At 43.4% G+C, this 20553-nt stretch overlaps 1 long non-coding RNA gene across 1 annotated transcript in view; it reads left to right on the top strand.

The window, feature by feature from the left end:
* LOC134960839 (uncharacterized) overlaps positions 1-10845 on the top strand; it is a 118364-nt gene extending 107519 nt beyond the window's left edge. Inside the window, exon 3 of the long non-coding RNA XR_010187826.1 lies at positions 10751-10845. This is a non-coding gene — a long non-coding RNA (uncharacterized LOC134960839). The remainder of the gene's footprint in view (positions 1-10750) is intronic.
* The last annotated feature ends 9708 nt before the right edge of the window (positions 10846-20553 follow it).

Below are 20553 nucleotides of genomic sequence, written 5' to 3'. Positions count from 1 at the left end.
CAGCAGGTGAACCACTCAAGGATCCTCCAGAGGAATCCTGGTTAGGAGAGGACTCCTCAGTCTTGACAGTGACATGGCCTGCAGGACTACTGACGTTCGTGACTGAGGAGGAAGTTGACGTTGAGGGAGTTGGTGGTGTGGCTTGCAGGAGCTTGGGTACAAGAGGAAAAAGGGATTTAGATGTCAGGAGACTGCTTACACTCTTACCCAAAGTTTAACAACTTGACACTGACTTCTGATGAATGCGCTGCAGGTGACGTATAAGGGAGGATGTTCCTAGGTGGTTAACATCCTTACACCAACCTATTACAGTTTGATGGAGGCAACACACAGTTGGACACCTGTTGTCCGGATTTGTGAAGAAATAATTCCACACCGAAGAGGTGGCTTTTTTGTTTTTTTTTGCCCACTCATCACAATGGGCTTCCTCATCCCATGGACAGCAGGTGTCTCCCCTGGTGCCTGATTTAAACAAACCACATCACCATCAGAATCCTCATCGTCAGCTTCCTCCTCTGCGCCAGCAACCCATATCCTCATCCTGGTGTACTGTACTTCATCAGTGACATCTTCAATTTGAATATCAGAACCTGGACTGTGGGTGCTCCTTATAGCACTTGCAGAGGGCGTGCAAATGGTGGAAGGAGCCACCTCTTCCTATCCAGTGTTGGGCAGGTCAGTCATCGCAACCGCCGACACACTTGGACTCTCCTTGGGGATTTGTGATACCATCTTAGAATGCACAGTTCTTTTCTGTGCTTTTTCCAGCTTAACTCTTCTCATTTTTCTAGCGGGAGGATGAGGGCTTCCATCGTCATGTGAAGCTGAACCACTAGTCATAAACATAGGCCAGGGCCTTAGCCTTTCCTTACCACTCTGTGTCGTAAATGTCATATTGGCAAGTATACATATCTCCTCAGACCATATCAATTTCTTTTTTTGGTCTTTAAACTGAACTTTGGCTTTTTGGATTTTACATGCCCTCTACTATCACATTGGGCATCGGCCTTGGCAGATGACGTTGATGGGATTTCATTGTCTATGTCATGACTAGTGGCAGCAGTTTCAACACTAGGAGTAAGTGGTTCTTGATCTTTCCCTATTTTATCCTCTAAATTTTTGTTCTCCATTATTTTTCTGGCGTTATATAACAATATGCGGTATAGGAGAGTGTACCTCTACAGCACATAGGGCAAACCCTGTGAAAATTATTTGGATTAAATATTAATAACCCCTTTACTTGGAGTAAATAATATACAGCACAGGACTGCACCACTGAACTTATATGGCAGCACTACTGGACTGAATTTATATGGAATTATACGGCACGACCACTGGAATTATACAGCAGGATCACTGGACATATACGGTAGGATCACTGGATTTATACGGCAGTACCTCTGGACATATACGGCAGTACTGCTGGACATTTACGGCAGTATCAATGGAAATATACTGCAGTACTGCTGGACATATACAGCAGTAACAATGGACATATATGGCAGGATCACTAGACATTCACTGCAGGATCACTGTAATTATACAGCAGGATCACTGGAATTATACGGCAGGATCACTGGATTTATACGGCAGTACCGCTGGATATATATGACAGTACCGCTGGACATATATGCCAGTATCAATGGACATATACGGCAGTATCAATGGACATATACAGCAGGATCACTGGACTTATATGGCAGGATCACTGTAATTATATGGCAGGATCACTGGAATTATACGGCAGGATCACAGGATTTATGCGGCAGTACCGCTGGACATATACATCAGTATCAATGGACATATACTGCAGTATCACTGGACATATACAGCAGTATCACTGGACTGGACTTATACGCCAGTGCCACTGTAATTATACAGCAGGATCACTGGACTTATATGCCAGTACCACTGTAATTATACGGCAGTATCACTGGATTTATAAGCCAGTACCACTAAAATTAAACGACATGATCATTGGAATTATATGGCAGGATCACTGGATTTATACGGCAGGATCACTGGATTTATACGGCAGTACTACTGGACATATACGGCAGTATCAATGGACATATACGGCAGTATCAATGGACATATACAGCAGGATCACTGGACTTATATGGCAGGATCACTGTAATTATATGGCAGGATCACTGGAATTATATGGCAGGATCACAGGATTTATGCGGCAGTACCGCTGGACATATACATCAGTATCAATGGACATATACTGCAGTATCACTGGACATATACAGCAGTATCACTGGACTGGACTTATACGCCAGTGCCACTGTAATTATACAGCAGGATCACTGGACTTATATGCCAGTACCACTGTAATTATACGGCAGTATCATTGGATTTATAAGCCAGTACCACTAAAATTAAACGACATGATCATTGGAATTATATGGCAGGATCACTGGACTTATACGGCAGGATCACTGGATTTATACGGCAGTACTACTGGACATATACGGCAGTATCAATGGACATATACGGCAGGATCACTGGACTTATATGGCAGGATCACTGTAATTATACAGCAGGATCACTGGATTTATATGGCAGGATCACTGGATTTATTTGGCAGGATCACTAGAATTATACGGCAGGATCACTGGACTTATACGGCAGGATCACTGGATTTATACGGCAGTACCGCTGGACATATACGGCAGTATCAATGGACATATACGGCAGGATCACTGGACTTATATGGCAGGATCACTAATTATATGGCAGGATCACTGGATTTATATGGCAGGATCGCTGGATTTATTTGGCAGGATCACTGGAATTATATGGCAGGATCACAGGATTTATTCGGCAGTACCGCTGGACATATACGCTAGTATCAATGGACTTATACGGCAGGATCACTGTAATTATACGGCAGGATCACTGAATTTATATGGCAGGATCACTGTAATTATACGGCAGTATCAATGGATTTATACGGTAGTACCTCTGGACATATACGGCAGTACTGCTGGACATTTATGGCAGTATCAATGGAAATATACAGCAGTACCGCTGGACATATACAGCAGTAACAATGGACATATATGGCAGGATCACTGGACTTTCACTGCAGGATCACTGTAATTATACAGCAGGATCACTGGAATTATACGGCAGGATCACTGGACTTATACGGCAGTACTACTGGACATATATGGCAGTACCAATGGACATATACAGCAGTATCAATGGACATTTAAGGCAGTATCACTAGACATATACGGCAGTATCAATGGGCTGGACTTATACGCCAGTACCACTGTAATTATCCGGCAGGATCACTGGACTTATACGCCAGTACCACGAAAATTATATGGCAGGATCACTAGAATTATACGGCAGGATCACTAGAATTATACGGCAGGATCACTGGACTTATACGGCAGGATCACTGGATTTATACGGCAGTACCGCTGGACATATACGGCAGTATCAATGGACATATACGGCAGGATCACTGGACTCATATGGCAGGATCACTAATTAAATGGCAGGATCACTGGATTTATATGGCAGGATCACTGGATTTATTTGGCAGGATCACTGGAATTATATGGCAGGATCACAGGATTTATTCGTCAGTACCGCTGGACATATACGGCAGTATCAATGGACATATACAGCAGGATCACAGGACTTATATGGCAGGATCACTGTAATTATACGGCAGGATCACTGGATTTATATGGCAGGACCACTGGATTTATTTGGCAGGATCACTAGAATTATACGGCAGGATCACTGGACTTATACGGCAGGATCACTGGATTTATACGGCAGTACCGCTGGACATATACGGCAGTATCAATGGACATATACGGCAGGATCACTGGACTTATATGGCAGGATCACTAATTATATGGCAGGATCACTGGATTTATATGGCAGGATCACTGGATTTATTTGGCAGGATCACTGGAATTATATGGCAGGATCACAGGATTTATTCGGCAGTACCGCTGGACATATACGCTAGTATCAATGGACATATACGGCAGTATCACTGGACATATATGGCAGTATCAATGGACATATACGGCAGGATCACTGGTCTTATACGGCAGGATCACTGTAATTATATGGCAGGATCACTGGATTTATACGGCAGGATCACTGGAATTATACGGCAGGATCACAGGGTTTATGCGGCAGTACCGCTGGACGTATACACCAGTATCAATGGACATATACGGCAGTATCACTGGACATATACCGCAGTATCACTGGACTGGACTTATACGCCAGTGCCACTGTAATTATACGGCAGGATAACTGGACTTATTCACCAGTACCACATTAATTATACAGCAGGATCATTGGATTTATAAGCCAGTACCACTAAAATGATACAGCAGGATCATTGGAATTATACGGCAGGATCACTAGACTTATACGGCAGGATCACTGGATTTATACGGCAGTACCGCTGGACATATACGGCGGTATCAATGGACATATACGGCAGGATCACTGTAATTATACGGCAGGGTCACTGGATTTATACGGCAGGATCACTGGATTTTTACGGCAGGATCACTGTAATTATACAGCAGTATCAAGGGACATATACGGCAGGATCACTGGACTTATACGGCAGGATCACTGTAATTATACGTCAGGATCACTGGAATTATATGGCAGGATCACTGGATTTATATGGCAGGATCACTGGATTTATATGGCAGGATTATTGGATTTATACGGCAGTACCGCTGGACATATATGGCAGTACCGCTGGACATATACTGCAGTATCACTGGACTGGACTTATACGCCAGTACCACTGTATTTATATGGCAGGATCACTGGAATTATACGGCAGGATCACTGGAATTATAAAGCAGGATCACTGGAATTATACGGCAGGATCACTGGATTTATACGGCAGTAACGCTGGACATATACGTCAGTATCAATGAACATATACGGCAGGATCACTGGACATATATGGCAGTACCACTTGACATATATATGGCAGCACAGGGACACCACCACTGGACTGATGCAGGACAACACAGCACCACTGCAATGGAATGGACGTATACAGCAGCACTGGACATATGGCAACAGAGGACACAACCACTGTGACTGGACAGATGCAGCACAAGACATGGACACTGAGGATGGAGACACGTCCTCTCTCTACACTCTCCAATGCCGGAGTGAAAATGGTGGGGACGCGCAGCTCCTTACATGGAATCCAAACCCCGCTAGAATCCGACGTTTTGCCTCATTCTGGTTTCTGAGTCATGCGTAAAAACCTGAGCATGACTCAGATTCGGCCTCACCACCTGAGCCCGAATCCGAGTCATGCCAGATACAGATATGCCCCCACAGTGCCAGATACACACATGTCCCTACAGTGCCAGATACATATATGCCCCACAGGGCCAGATACAGATATGCCCCCACAGTGCCAGATACACACATGTCCCTACAGTGCCAGATACATATATGCCCCACAGTGCCAGATACATATATGCTCCCACAGTGCCAAATACACATGTCCCCACAGTGCCAAATACATACATACCCCCTGTGTCAGATACACATGCCCCCATAGTGCCAGATATGCCCCAGTGCCAGATACACATGCCCCCACAGTGCCAGATATGCCCCCAGTGCAGATACACATGCCCCCACAGTGTGCCAGATATGCCCCCAGTGCAGATACACATGCCCCCACACAGTGTGCCAGATATACCCCCAGTACAGATACACATGCCCCCCAGTGTGCCAGATATGCCCCCAGTGCAGATACACATGCCCCCACACAGTGTGCCAGATATGCCCCCAGTGCCAGATACACATGTCCCCACAGTGTGCCAGATATGCCCCCAGTGCCAGATACACATGCCCCCACAGTGTGCCATATATGACCCCAGTGCCAGATACACATGTCCCCACAGTGTGCCAGATATGCCCCCAGTGCAGATACACATGTCCCCATAGTGTGCCAGATATGCCTCAGTGCCAGATACACATGTCCCCACAGTGTGCCAAATATGCCCCCAGTGCAGATACACATGTCCCCACAGTGTGTCAGATATGCCCCCAGTGCCAGATACACGTCCCCACAGTGTGCCAGATATGCCCCCAGTGCAGATACACATGTCCCCACAGTGTGCCAGATATGCCTCAGTGCCAGATACACATGTCCCCACAGTGTGCCAAATATGCCCCCAGTGCAGATACACATGTCCCCACAGTGTTCCAGATATGCCCCCAGTGCAGATACACATGTTCCCACAGTGTGCCAGATATGCCTCAGTGCCAGATACACATGTCCTAACAGTGTGCCAGATATGCCTCAGTGCCAGATACACATGTCCCCACAGTGTGCCAGATTTGCCCCCAGTGCCAGATACACATGCCCCCACAGTGTGCCATATATGCCTCAGTGCCAGATACACATGTCCCCACAGTGTGCCAGATATGCCCCCCAGTGCAGATACACATGTCCCCACAGTGTGCCAGATATGCCCCCCAGTGCAGATACACATGTCCCCACAGTGTGACCCCCCCCAAGTGCTGCTCACCGTGCTGCTGCTGTGAGGGGAGGAGAGCACAGCGCGCGCCTCTCCTAGCCCTTCATCTCCGGCGGCGGTGTCTATCTTCAATTCGACGCCGGCCCGTGAGCCAATCAGAGCCCACGGTCCGGCAGCCAATCAGGAACCTCAGCTTCCGTTCCGCAAGCTCTGATTGGCTCATGGGCTGGTGCCGAATTTAAGATAGACACCGCTGCCGGAGACCTTAGAAGTCAGTGTACCCGGCCCGGCTGTGTGAGTGTGTGTGCACTGTGTCAGGCAGCAGTGGCCAGGTGCGGATCGACTCAAGCCGCATGCAGTGGATGAAAGAGCCACATGCAGCTCAAGAGCCACGGGTTGGTCACCGCTGCTCTAGCCCTTTAATCAATTTAGTAGCTCGCCTTTGAACCCTTTTGAGTTCCCCAATATCTTTTTTATACAGTGGTGCCCAAAACTGAACACAATATTCCAGGTGCGGACGTACCAATGATTTGTACAATGGTAGAATTACAGCCTTGTCCCTTGTCTCAATTCCCCGTTTTATGCACGCTAGCACCTTACTTGCCTTCTTTACCGTGCTTTGACATTGTTTATGGTTATTAAGCTTATTATCAATGAGTACCACCAAATATTTTTCTAAAACTGTTACCCCTAGACTTTCCCCATTTAATATGTAGGATGCAAGTTTGTTTTTAGTCCCGAAATGCATAACCTTGCATTTTTCTATATTGAACCTCATTCCTCATATAGATGCCCAGATTTCAAGTTTAGATAAGTCATTCTGCAGAGACTCCACATCTATTTCTGAATTAATTATCCTACACAGTTTAGTATCATCTGCAAAGATTGAAACTGTGATTTCCAGGCCTATTTCTAGGTCATTGATAAATATGTTAAACAGTAGTGGCCCGAGTATGGACCCCTGTGGTATTCCGCTGACTACCGGTGTCCAGCTTGAAGACTTTCTGTTGACCACTACTCACTGTAGCCTGTTGTCCAGCTAGTTACTTTTCCATGTACAAACAGTTTTTCCTAGGCCAAGCTCCTTTAATTTGATGATTAGTCTCCTGTGAGGCACTGTATCGAAGGCTTTTGCAAAATCTAAGTAGACCAAATCCACTGCTTTGCCTTGGTCAAGATTGTTGCTCACTTCCTAGTAGAAGTTAAATAAGTTAGTTTGACATGATCTGTCCCTCACAAACCCATGCTGGTTTTTGCTAATAATTTTAGTAGTCTGCAGATAATCCTGTATGCTATCCCTTATAATTCCTTCCAATATTTTCCCCACTATAGATGTCAAACTAATTGGTCTGTAGTTACCCGGATGATTTTTGGATCACTTTTTAAATAATGGCACTACCTCTGCTATACGTCAATCCTTCGGTACTATGCCAGATCTAAGTGAGCTATTGAAAATTAAGTATAAGGTTCTTACTAGTTGTGACCTAAGCTCCATGAGAACCCTTGGATGAAGTCTGTCTGGGCCAGGTGATTTATTAATCTTTATTTTGCATAGTCTCTCCCTGACTACTTCTTCACTTAAACAAGTTTCTAACCACGAATCCTTATTGTCATAATCGCTATACACTACTCCCACCATCAATTCTTCTTTGGTGAACACTGATGAAAAAAAATTATTCAATATTTCTGCTTTTGATTTGTCATAATTTATCAATACTCCAAATTCATCTTTTATTGGACCTATGCTCTCCTTTTTTAATCTTTTGCTGTTTATGTATTTAAAAATGTTTGCATATCCACCAAAGAAAGCAGCACTCAGAGACTTGAATGAACCAAAAGCTTGCATTGGGGCAACGTTTCGGGGTTTATTAAGCCCACCAATTATGCAAACAGAAAATAAACAAAACAAAAAACGTAGATTAAATTTCCCCTCTAAATAGACCCTTCAGTCCTGCCATTGTTGCCAAGTTCATCCACCTGAAGTCCCAGATGACGCACTTCCGCAGACTGCATTTCACCATTACCCGGCAACGATTGTGTGTGTTCAAGGATACTTCTGGACAGTGCTATCAACCTCCACAGTGGGACAGCGCTTAGTCAGGGTACATTCCGGGAGATACCTGAACTGTTTACATCATATTAAAACCCACAATGTTTTAGATAATATCTATACTATTACACTAACCAAAAATAAGGACATTTAAAGAGAAAACCAAAAGATAAAGACAAGAGAAGGGAAGGAGACATATATAGTACTAAAGATGATATAAAGAATTTCAATTAATTTTATCATTTAGTCCATTGGGATAGGAGGAATTTAGTTTAAAGATCCACCCAGTCTCTTTGTTAAGAAGAATTCTCAGGGATTCTGGGACGTGGTCTATGATAAGATATCTCAGGGAACTCAATGAATGACCAGCCTCTTTAAAATGTCTGGCAATGGGTAAAACACTGTTCTGTCCTTCTAGTATCAGTTTAATCGAGGACCAATGTAACGCCATCCTTTCACGGAATGTTCTAGGGGTTTGGCCCACATAGTAAATCCCACAGGAACATATAATAATATATACCACATAGGAAGTTGTACATGTAAGCACTTGATTCATTCTATATACTATATCCTTTTGTGGATGTTTACAGGTTTTACCAGCGAGGAGATGTTTACACGTCTCACATTTTATACACTTTTAGCACCCAGGTACTTTAGTCAAAGGAGGTGGATGTAATCTTTTTAGACTTTGCCAAAGCTTTCAACACTGTACCACACATGCATCTTATCTATAAGCTACAAGAAATAGGGTTAGGGAGCACAATATGCACTTGGGTCAGTAATTGGTTAGATAATAGGGAGCAGCGCATTGTGGTCAATTGATCATTTTCAAATTGGACTGAAGTACTAAGTGGTGTGCCACAAGGGTCTGTACTTGGACCACTTTTGTTCAACATTTTCATCAATGACCTAACAGTAGGTCTAGAGAGGATGGTGTAAATTTTCGCAGACAATACCAAATTGTGTAAGGTTATAAATACGGAGGGGGATGCTGAGTCTCTTCAGAATGACTTAACTAAACTGGAAGCATGGGCAGCAAAATGGAGAATGAGATTCAACACAGACAAGTGCACTGTGGGGGCAAGACCAAAAATAACACCTACATACTAAATGGGGTAATATTAGGGGATTCTGTACTGGAAAAAGACTTAGGGGTTCACATAGATAACAAATTAAGCAACAGTACCCAAAGTAGGAGTGCAGCAAAGAAGGCTAATAAGATATTAGCATGCATAAAACGGGGAATTGATGCAAGGGACGAGAGTATTATACTCCCATTATATAAATCACTAGTGAGGCCACATCTTGAATACTGTGTGCAATTTTGGGTACCATATTACAAAAAGGATATCCTGGAGCTAGAAAAGGTTCAGAGGCGGGCGACCAAACTAATCAAGGGCATGGAGACACTGGAATACGAGGAAAGGCTTGCAAGGCTAGGCATGTTTACATTGGAAAAGAGGAGACTAAGAGGGGACATGATCAACATCTACAAATATATAAGGGGTCAATACACAGAGCTTGGGAAGGACCTGTTTTCTATAAGATCAGCACAGAGGACACGTGATCACTTGCTTAGGTTAGAGGAAAGGAGTTTCCGCACATTGCGGCAAAAAGGTTTTTTCACAGTAAGGACAATACGTGTTTGGAATTCCCTGCCTGAGAGAGTAGTAATGGCGGACTCAGTCAACACCTTTAAGAATGGGTTAGATAAATTCCTATTGGATAAAGATATTCAGGGTTATGGTGCGTAGGGACGCATTACAGTTAATATAACTAGTCCTAACATAAAAATAACTAGTCCTAAAATAAGACTGCATAGGCGACCACAAATAGGTTGAACTCGATGGACAATTGTTTTTTTTCAACCTTAGTTACTATGTTACTATTAGGAGGTCTTATTATGTTTCTCCCCGTGATGGCTATGTGTACTAAAAGATCTCTTAAATTACGGCCTCTACGAAAAGCCGACACCAGTCTAGATGCTTTAAACACTGGAAGGTCTCAATCCGACTTTACAATTGGCCACAATGCTTGTGATGCCCATCCAATAATGGGGCTGACTGTTGAAAAATCAGTAGTCCATGGGATTAAGTTGGTTAAATCTGGTTGTTTAGGTCGCAACATTTTTGAAAGATACTACATGATTCTTCCATTTTTTATTTACTTAAATTTGTTATTTATTTAGTCCCATTGTGGAGGTTGATAGCGCTGTCTGGAAGTATCCTGGAATGAAAACAACTGTTGCCGGGTAATTGTGAAATGCAGGCTGCAGAAGTGAATCATTGGTCATTGGGGTCTTCCGGTGGATGGACTTGGCAATGATGGCGTGACTGATGGGTCTATTATGAGAGGGGTAAGTAATTGTACGTTTTTAGTTTTGTTCATTTTCTGTTTGTGTAGTTGGTGGGCTTGATAAAGGGGGTTACACCCCAAAATGTTGCCCAAATGCAAGCTCTGAGTGGAGTTTTCTTCGGTATATATATATATATATATATATATATATATATATTCCAATATTAGGTTTGCACACACAATTAAATCATCCACAAATGTCTGGGGTGCGCACCCAATGCTTTTCACAGCGTAGCATCAAACATATAATATTGTAAGATAAGTAAGTAAGGTGCACTCAGAAGGGACTTTTATTGTGGAAAGAGTCACTTTTATTACTCACAAATCACCATGTCATGTCAATGTTTTGGTTGCTGAATGTAACCTTCATCAGGACATATTGACCAACAGAAAAACAGAGACATACAGTTTACTGAGCCTCCCTAAATGCCCCCATGCTTAATTGATTGCTCCTCCCGCAGCCATTGACTGGAAGGGACAGGAAATTATGTTATGCTCCATTGACTACTGAAAGCAGAGTAGACCAAAGCTCCTATTCATCTGGTATGGTTACACCTGGTGTCTAAACACAGGCACACTGTGCATAAATAAACAGGACTTGTAAAATTGAGTCCAAAATAAACTATGGGTCAATTGCCATCTAACTCCATTGCAACCAGAAGACAATGGCCAGTGCTTTCCACTGACCGAAAAGTGACATTAGAATGCTGCCCAAGTGGCACAAAGTATTCCATCATTCACTGCCATCCATGTAAATACTGTTGCATGCGTGAAACACAAACAGGATATGTCCCACGTGTTCCATAGTACAGAAAATCAGTAACCTGAAATATTACTAGGAAACAACAGGTAAAAACCATATTCGGCACAATATATACTAAGTATGGTTAATTGTAGGGAGGCTCATAATGCCAATTGTCTGGAATATATACAAACAAACATAGTATTGAAAAAACCAAGGTCATTATTATTAAAAATAAAGTGAATCCTAGATAAGGACATCATAGGGCCAAACAAGCTATACAGATAATTCCAAAAAAATAAAAAGGTAAAAATTAAAATTAAGAAATATAAAAATAAAAATAAACCATTTTTTTAAATTCATTGCAAAGGAACTGCTAAAATATACTTTTAATTGTTTTTCTTTTAAAAGTATATTTTATCCATGATTAAAATATCCTTTTAAAACAGAAACAATTAAACGTTATGTTCTAGCACTGCAAACTATAATAAAAATCAGCAGAGTCAAAAGCCTGTAAGCTTCCAGAGTGCTCCTCATATGTCTCATCCTTTTCTTCTTCTTTTTAAGTAAATCCAAAATATATGAGATTGGCAGCACCATATTGATTAGAAATAATATATGAAGAATACACACAGATAAATAAAAATAATTAAATCACATACATTACTAGGTTAAACAGCCTACATTACATTCTCATACATTACTAGGTTAAGCAGTCCTATCTATCTATCTATCTATCTATCTATCTATCTATCTATCTATCTATCTATCTATCTATCTACCTATTTATCTATCTATCTATCTATCTATCTATCTATCTATCTATCTATCTACTGTGTGATAGATATATATATATATATATATATATATATATATATAATCAGCAGCCACCAAAACAAAGGTTTGATTCCCAAATGGTTTAATTTGTTTTTTCATCTATATATACAATATGTATACAACTTAACAGCAGACACACACACTTATATCTGTTCAGCCCTGGTGCTCCCCCACCAAAATATAGAGCAGGAGAACCGTCGGCACTCACGGGACTTTACACTTCAAAATGGAAAGCAGATCAATGTTTCGATTTTATTTCAAATCATCATCAGGATCAAATGCAATTACAAGCAGACACATAAAAGACTTTTATAACTCACCAAATGTGTTTCACTCTCCTCCTCCCGCCACCGAGTCCTGGGTGCCAGACGCCTTCTGATGTCACCACCGGCGATGCACACTGCTCAGCATCTCTTGGCCGCCCAGCATCCCGTTTCTCGGCGTCGCATGGGTACAGCCAATCATGTGGTACACCAACACGAAAATCGAAAATGCAGTTGTGGAGTGAAAGCAATGCATGAAGTGTATGAAGTGGCTAGTTATTAAGTGGCAGCTAATATCAATAGCAGTGTTATACCTGTGTTTCATTGGTTGCATCTTCAGCTGATATTTGGAATTGACTCCTGTCTCTCCTTTTCGCCAACAGGTAATTACAGCAGAGTGCTGACCACTGTTTCTTTCTTGCTAAAAGATATATTTGGTAATTACAGCAGAGTGCTGACCACTGTTTCTTTCTTGCTAAAAGATATATTTGGTAATTACAGCAGAGTGCTGACCACTGTTTCTTTCTTGCTAAAAGATATATTTGGTAAATTGTTTAAGTGGATTAATATCTGTAGTCAGCAAAAACTTTGTGATTGACTGGGGTTTAGTGACCTCACATTTGGTAGTTGATTAACACCTTTTGGTGGAGGGTTGCTGTGTGGGGGAGGGGGTTGTAATCACAAAGAACATGTGTTTGTAGACTTACTTAGTCAGTATAGCATAGGATGCCAGGCCTATTAGGACGCTGCAGTGGCTAGTGTATGAAGTGGCTAGTTATTAAGTGGCAGCTAATATCAATAGCAGTGTTATACCTGTGTTAAACCGAAGGAAAACAGAAGGTAAACAAACTAATAAGATAACAAATGGACTGCATTACAACCTAAAAACTCTGGAACTTTATGTGGCCTCTCCTCGCCTCAAACATGAGAACACCAAGACCGGGCTTACCACCTCTCTGGCTGAGAACATCAAGTCTGCCCCTGGGCCTAACCATCAAGATGAACAGGGAACTGTGGGGGAAGAGCACCAGGACCAGGATCAGCAGGGACATCCCCATTGCTTCTGAGTATGCCCCCCACATTCTCCTACCCACCCATACTATGATCTTACCAAAATAATGTTATCCCAATTTTACTTCTGCCACTAGTTACCTGCTATTGTGTGTTTTTTTTTGTTTGTTTTTTCCTTCAATAGCTCGCTTCCACCCCACCATGTGTTTTTCCTGTAATGTTTACCTCCACTGATTGCACACCTTTCCATTGTGCCCTACATGCAGGGTACATCATACTACTACATAAGCATCAGTTTTCCCATATATGAACTTGGCCCTTGTATGGCTCACCTCCCACAGTGTAACCTTCAAAGTGCGCCCAACATGGCTGCCCCATATGGTACACTTGTCGATGGGATGAAAAATACATGGACCTTGTGGTTTTGTTGGAACCCTACTCTAAACTGTAGGACTCTGAAATCACCCCCATTTTGTGTCATCTCTTCTAGGGGTGGACTATTCCACCCTGGGTAATCTTACGCTGAGCGCCCAAGATGGCTGCCGCACTTGGTACCTGTGAGGGTGGAATACACAACCCTTGGAAGTTATTACCCAAAATGCCTACACCAATCCTGCATTATGCTTTTCTGTGTGCTTAAGGTTTTCTTTTATGTCTGTGTGGCTTATCTATTGTTGTATTACTTAAATCCTCTGTATCATGTGTATTGTTTTTGATGTCTGTAAAGCGCCTTGAGTCCTGTTGGAGAAAGAGCGCTATATAAATAAAATTATTATTATTATTATTATTATTATTATTATAACATTCATTAATTTAAACAATAATAGATAACAAAATATGACACTGCAGTACCAATAATACAGTGGACTATAGCGAACTAGATAACAAATACAATAACACTCTAATATAAAAAATGGAAAAAACTAAATAGAATAAACACAGATACTATTTAGTATTTACAGAAAACGGTTGAGACCAAAACTTTCATTAAAACCTTGGGGGGGGCTACCGTATTTAGGTGCTATATCCACCTTGACTCATATTGTAAAAGGACCTTATCCCTGTCTCCACCTCTTACTTTCTTTGCTACCTGATCAATAATTTTATAAGGTAAGGTAGCTAATCCATGTTTACATTCTAGAAAGTGGCGAGTCATGTGTTGATCCTTTGCAACCACCTGTCCCTCCACTGCTTTATGTATGGAGGACCTATGCATATTAATTCGCCCTTTAAACTGTCTTGTGGTCTTTCCATTAATTACATTAGTTATCTATTATTATGTAAATTAATGAATGTTACATTGCTGTCACTCCACAGCTGCATTTTAGATTTTGGTGTTGATGTACCAGGCAAAGGGACGCTGGGCGGCCAGATTTTGATGCTGAGCAGCGTGCGTCACCGGTTGTGACATCATCGGAAGGCGTCCGGCACCCAGGACTCAGCGGCAGGAGGGGATGTGGTCAAGATCCCACCGGACGGAATCCCAGTGTTCGAAATACCGACACCGGGATCCCGACTGGCACAATCCCAACATATTCTCCCTCTGTGGGTGTCCACGACACCCATAGAGGGAGAATAAATTAGTGTGCCGAGCGTAGCGAGGCACCGTGCATGCAGCGTGGCGAGCGCAGCAAGCCCGCAAGGGGCTGCATTGCGCTCGCCCCCCTGTCGGGATTGTACCAGTCAGAATCCCAGTGTCGGTATTCTGACCGCCGGGATCCCGTCTGGTGGGATTTCGTACTGATCCCGGTGGGAGGAAGAGAGTGAAACACATTGGGTGAGTTATAAAAGTCTGTTATGTGTCTGGCTGTAATTGTTTCTGATCCTGATGACGATTTGAAATAAAATCAAAATGTTGATCTGCTTTCCGTTTAGAAGTCCCTGGGGGAGCACCAGGGCTGTACAGATATAAGTGTGAGTGCCGGCTGTTAAGTTGTGTGTGTATATATATATATATATATATATACATACACCAAAAAAAAAAAAAATATATATATACATACACACACACACTATATATATATATATATATATATATATATATATATATATAAAAATATAAAAAATACTGTAAACCATTTGGGAATCAAACCTGTGTTTTGGTGTCTGCTGATATATAGTCCTCTAGGCTGTTTAGCCTAGTAATGTATGTAATTTAATTCTTTATATTTAGTGTTTGTAATGCATGGGAAATACATGAATAAAACCAGGGTCACTATGTTCAATGGGTTTTTGCCATGGTCTATTGCGCTAATTGCTTTAGCTTAGCTGTGGCCAACCTGTGGCTCTTGAGCCGCACTACAGCAATTGAAAACTGAGGGAGCCAGATACAGCGATTGAACATAGCAGCACTACAGCGATTGAAAACTGAGGGAGCCAGATACTGGGTGTTATGATTCCCGTACTCCAGACCAGAGGAGATCTTTATGGCAGAGGTCTGAGTACTGGAAAGATATGCTGGTACGGGAGCAGGAAAGCCTAGTAACCCCTGGCGCCCTAACTCCGTTGTCTCGCCCGTGTTATCAGAAATCCCCTGCGAGACTATGGTTGCTTGAGCCCATGGCAGCCGCGTTCGAAGGGCGGATTATGTCTGCCCAACCCCGATGCCCCCTCAGGTCTTAATGGGAGACAAAGGGAAATCCGAGACAGGGTGATAACAAGGGGCCCTCTGACTAAGCAACCAGGCCAGGGGTTACAAGCTATCTAACTTAAACCAAAAGTATGTGCGGACAAACCGCCAGGGAAAAGGACAACCAAAGATCCACTGATCCGTTACTCCTATCCAGCACCGCTGGATACCAGAGTGGATTTGTGGGAGCGGAATCCTCCGCAAAAGCTCCAGAACGCAATAAACTAAATAATAAATAGTAAGCGGTCAAGCCGCAACACACGGCTACGCCGCGACTCACGAACACCACAGGATGTTAAAGGTGCTCGGTCGGACTCCAGGAATAGATGACAAATTCCGAGTACTGGATCACTGAGGACAGGAACAACCGGGTTGAGCAGGACTGGAAACTCTCTGTAACTGACACAGCAAACAGGAAGCTATCACCGGCGTCTGTGAGAAGTCCTGAGAGTGCTTAAATTTGGGAGCCCTCCAATCATGATCCAGACAGGGTAATCACATAATGATGCCGTGCAGCTGCATGCTGCACGGCCAGAATACACAAGCACTGATTAATTAAGACCCAGCAACGGGGAACGCGGTCTGACCGTGGCGTCCCCGTTGCTAGGGTCTGAGCGGCTCCGTGCGCCCGGCGTCTAGCGTTGCTAGGGAGCCGGCGGCTGTCTGCCTGCGGCGTCCCTAGTTGCTAGGCGCCGGGCCGCACTGACGGGCGGACCCTCGGCGCCTAACAGTACCCCCCCCTTGAGGAGGGGTCAAGGAACCCCTAAGGCCAGGTTTCTGAGGAAATTCTCGAAAAAATGCCCTTTTGAGCCTCGGGGCATGGAGATCCTCATCCAGGACCCAAGACCTTTCTTCTGGACCATAACCTCTCCAATGTACCAAAAAATAAAGCCGACCCCGGGACAACTTGGAATCGAGAACCTTCTCCACTAAGAACTCCTGCTGACCCTGTACATCTATTGGTGATTTCCCCTGAGAGATCTTGCGAGGAAATCTACTGGACGAAACATATGGTTTTAACAAGGACCAATGGAAGGTATTTCCGATCCGTAAAGTTTTTGGTAAACGTAACCGGAAAGCCACTGGATTGACTTTTTTGATAATATGAAATGGTCCAATAAATTTAAAACCCAATCTGGCTGAGGTTTGTCGAAGTTTAATGTTGCGAGTCGACAACCATACCCTATCTCCAACTTTAAAAGTGCACGGCCGCCGGAGCCTGTCAGAAAAAATTTTCTCCCGAAATGCCGCTTTTCTGAGAGCCAGGTGCACTTTTCTCCAAATGAGTTTGAGATGAGAGGTCAAGGTCAGTGAGGAGACAGAGGAATGTTGAAAAAAGGAATTAGCTCTGGGGTGAAAACCAAAAACTGTAAAAAATGGAGATACATTGGTGGAGGAATGACAGGCATTGTTGTAAGCAAACTCGGCAAACGGAAGAAACTCAGACCAGTCATTTTGGAGTTTGGCCGAGTACAAACGCAAATATTGTTTCAATGATTGATTAACTCGCTCAGTCTGCCCGTTGGATTGGGGATGGTAGCCAGACGTTAAAGATAATTTCATCTTTAATGAGGCACAAAAAGACTTCCAAAATTGTGCAATGAATTGTGGACCCCGATCAGAAACAATATCAGTGGGTAACCCATGGAGTCTGAAAACATGGCGGAGGAACAAGACTGCCAATCCCTGGGCAGATGGCAATCGGGGAAGAGCAATGAAATGGGCCATTTTGCTAAAACGGTCCACTACCACCCATATGACTCGGCATCCGGCTGACAGAGGGAGGTCCACCACAAAATCCATGGAAATATGAGACCATGGCCTAAGAGGAACATTCAAGGGCATAAGTTGACCGATAGGCAAGGAACGGGGAACCTTATGCTGTGCACAGACCTGACAAGAAAAAACAAACTCCTTAGTGTCTTTGGAAAGACCAGGCCACCATACCGAGCGGGAAACTAATTCAAAAGTTTTAGCGATCCCCGGATGCCCGGCAACCTTGCTATCATGAAACTCCGTCAAAACCGTTGCTCTCAAAAACTCGGGAACATAAAGACGACCAGCAGGAGTATTTCCAGGAGCTTGATGTTGAAGCTGCTTTAACTGGGTAAATAAATCTTGTGTGAGACCTGCCCGAATGACTGAAGACGGAAGTATGGGAGTAACAGGACTGTTGTCTTGAACTGGAAGAAAACTGCGTGACAGGGCATCTGCCTTGGTATTCTTGGAACCTGGCCTGAAGGTGATAATGAACTTGAAACGAGTAAAAAATAAAGCCCACCGAGCTTGCCGGGCATTCAGCCGTTTAGCTGATTCAATGTATTGAAGATTTTTGTGATTAGTCAAAACTGAAATGGTATGAGTGGCTCCTTCAAGCCAATGCCTCCACTCCTCGAAAGCCCATTTAATAGCCAGTAATTCCCGGTTACCAACATCGTAGTTGGATTCAGCAGATGAGAATTTCCTGGACATAAAGGCACAAGGATGTAATTCCAGGGAATCCGGATCCTTCTGAGATAGGATAGCCCCTACTCCAACCTCCGAGGCATCAACCTCAACAATGAAAGGCAATTCTGGGTTGGGATGTCTGAGGACCGGGGCTGAGACAAAGGCTTGTTTCAAGGCCTGAAAAGATAACTCCGCTTCACGTGACCAGTTGGTAGGATCTGCTCCCTTTTTAGTCAGTGCCACAATGGGAGCAACTAGGTCAGAGAAAGAGTGAATAAATCTTCTATAGTAATTCGCAAACCCTAAAAAGCGCTGAATTGCTTTTAAATTGGTGGGTTGCGCCCAACTAAGGATGGCTTGGAGCTTCTTTGGTTCCATACAGAATCCCCGAGGGGAAATAATGTACCCTAAAAAGGATACCTCCGTGACATGAAATTCACACTTCTCCAGCTTGGCATAAAGGTGATTTTCACGTAATTTTTTTAGAACCTGACGCACCTGGGTAACATGTTGTTCAATAGAGTCAGAATATATCAAAATATCGTCTAAGTAGACTACAACGAATCTTCCAAGAAATTCACGGAGCACATCGTTAATGAGATCCTGGAAAACTGCCGGAGCGTTGGACAGGCCGAATGGCATAACCAGATACTCATAGTGGCCTCATTGAGTACTGAATGCCGTTTTCCACTCATCCCCTGACTTGATTCTGATAAGGTTATATGCTCCTCTCAGGTCAATCTTAGAAAAAATCACAGCCGAACGTAGCTGATCAAAGAGGACAGAAATCAGCGGCAAAGGGTAAGTATTCTTTACTGAGATTTTATTCAAGGCTCTAAAGTCAATGCAAGGTCTGAGTGATCCATCCTTCTTCTCCACGAAGAAGAAGCCTGCACTTAAAGGGGATTTAGATGGCCTGATAAATCCTTTCCCTAGGCTTTCTTTAACATACTCATTCATGGCCACAGTTTCAGGTCCGGACAATGCATATAACCTTCCCTTAGGCAAAGTGGCACCAGGAATTAACTCGATAGCACAATCATAAGGCCTATGGGGAGGCAGAATATCCGCATTGCCCTTGGAAAATACATCAACAAAATCCTGGTATTCCACAGGAATGGGTGCGGGAATGACAGCAGCTATTCTAATGGGAAGCGTAATACATTCCTTATTACAGATGGTACCCCATTGTAAGATCTCCCCCGACTGCCAATCAATGATGGGATTATGAAAGGCCAGCCAAGGGTGACCCAGAACCACAGGAACTGCTGGGCAATGGGTAAGGAAAAACTCAATCTTTTCAGAATGCAGAGCTCCTACCGAAAGTAGAACAGGAGGTGTACAGAGAGAAATAACCCCATTGGACAAGGGACTCCCATCTAAACCATGCATGGTGATACACCTACCCAAGGCTAACTGAGGAATACCTAAGGCCTTAGCCCATGTTAAATCCATAAAGTTCCCTGCAGCTCCACTGTCCACAAAAGCCGAGACCGAGGAACAGAGGCTGCCAAAGGAAACTTTAGCTGGAACCAACAGTGAATTATTTGAGGAGATAAGCTGCAGACCAAAGTGAACCCCCTCACAACTCACTTGGTCGAGGCGTTTCCCGACTTGTTCGGACAACTACGGGCAAAATGTCCCTTACCCCCACAGTATAAACAAAGACCAGAATTTTGCCTTCTGGTTCTTTCTTCAGGAGACAG

The sequence above is a fragment of the Pseudophryne corroboree genome, chromosome 1, assembly GCF_028390025.1.
Source record: "Pseudophryne corroboree isolate aPseCor3 chromosome 1, aPseCor3.hap2, whole genome shotgun sequence".
Classification (NCBI taxonomy): domain Eukaryota; kingdom Metazoa; phylum Chordata; class Amphibia; order Anura; family Myobatrachidae; genus Pseudophryne; species Pseudophryne corroboree.
The sequence above is the reverse complement of the archived record's forward strand: the minus strand, read 5'-3'. Positions and strand labels throughout refer to the sequence as shown.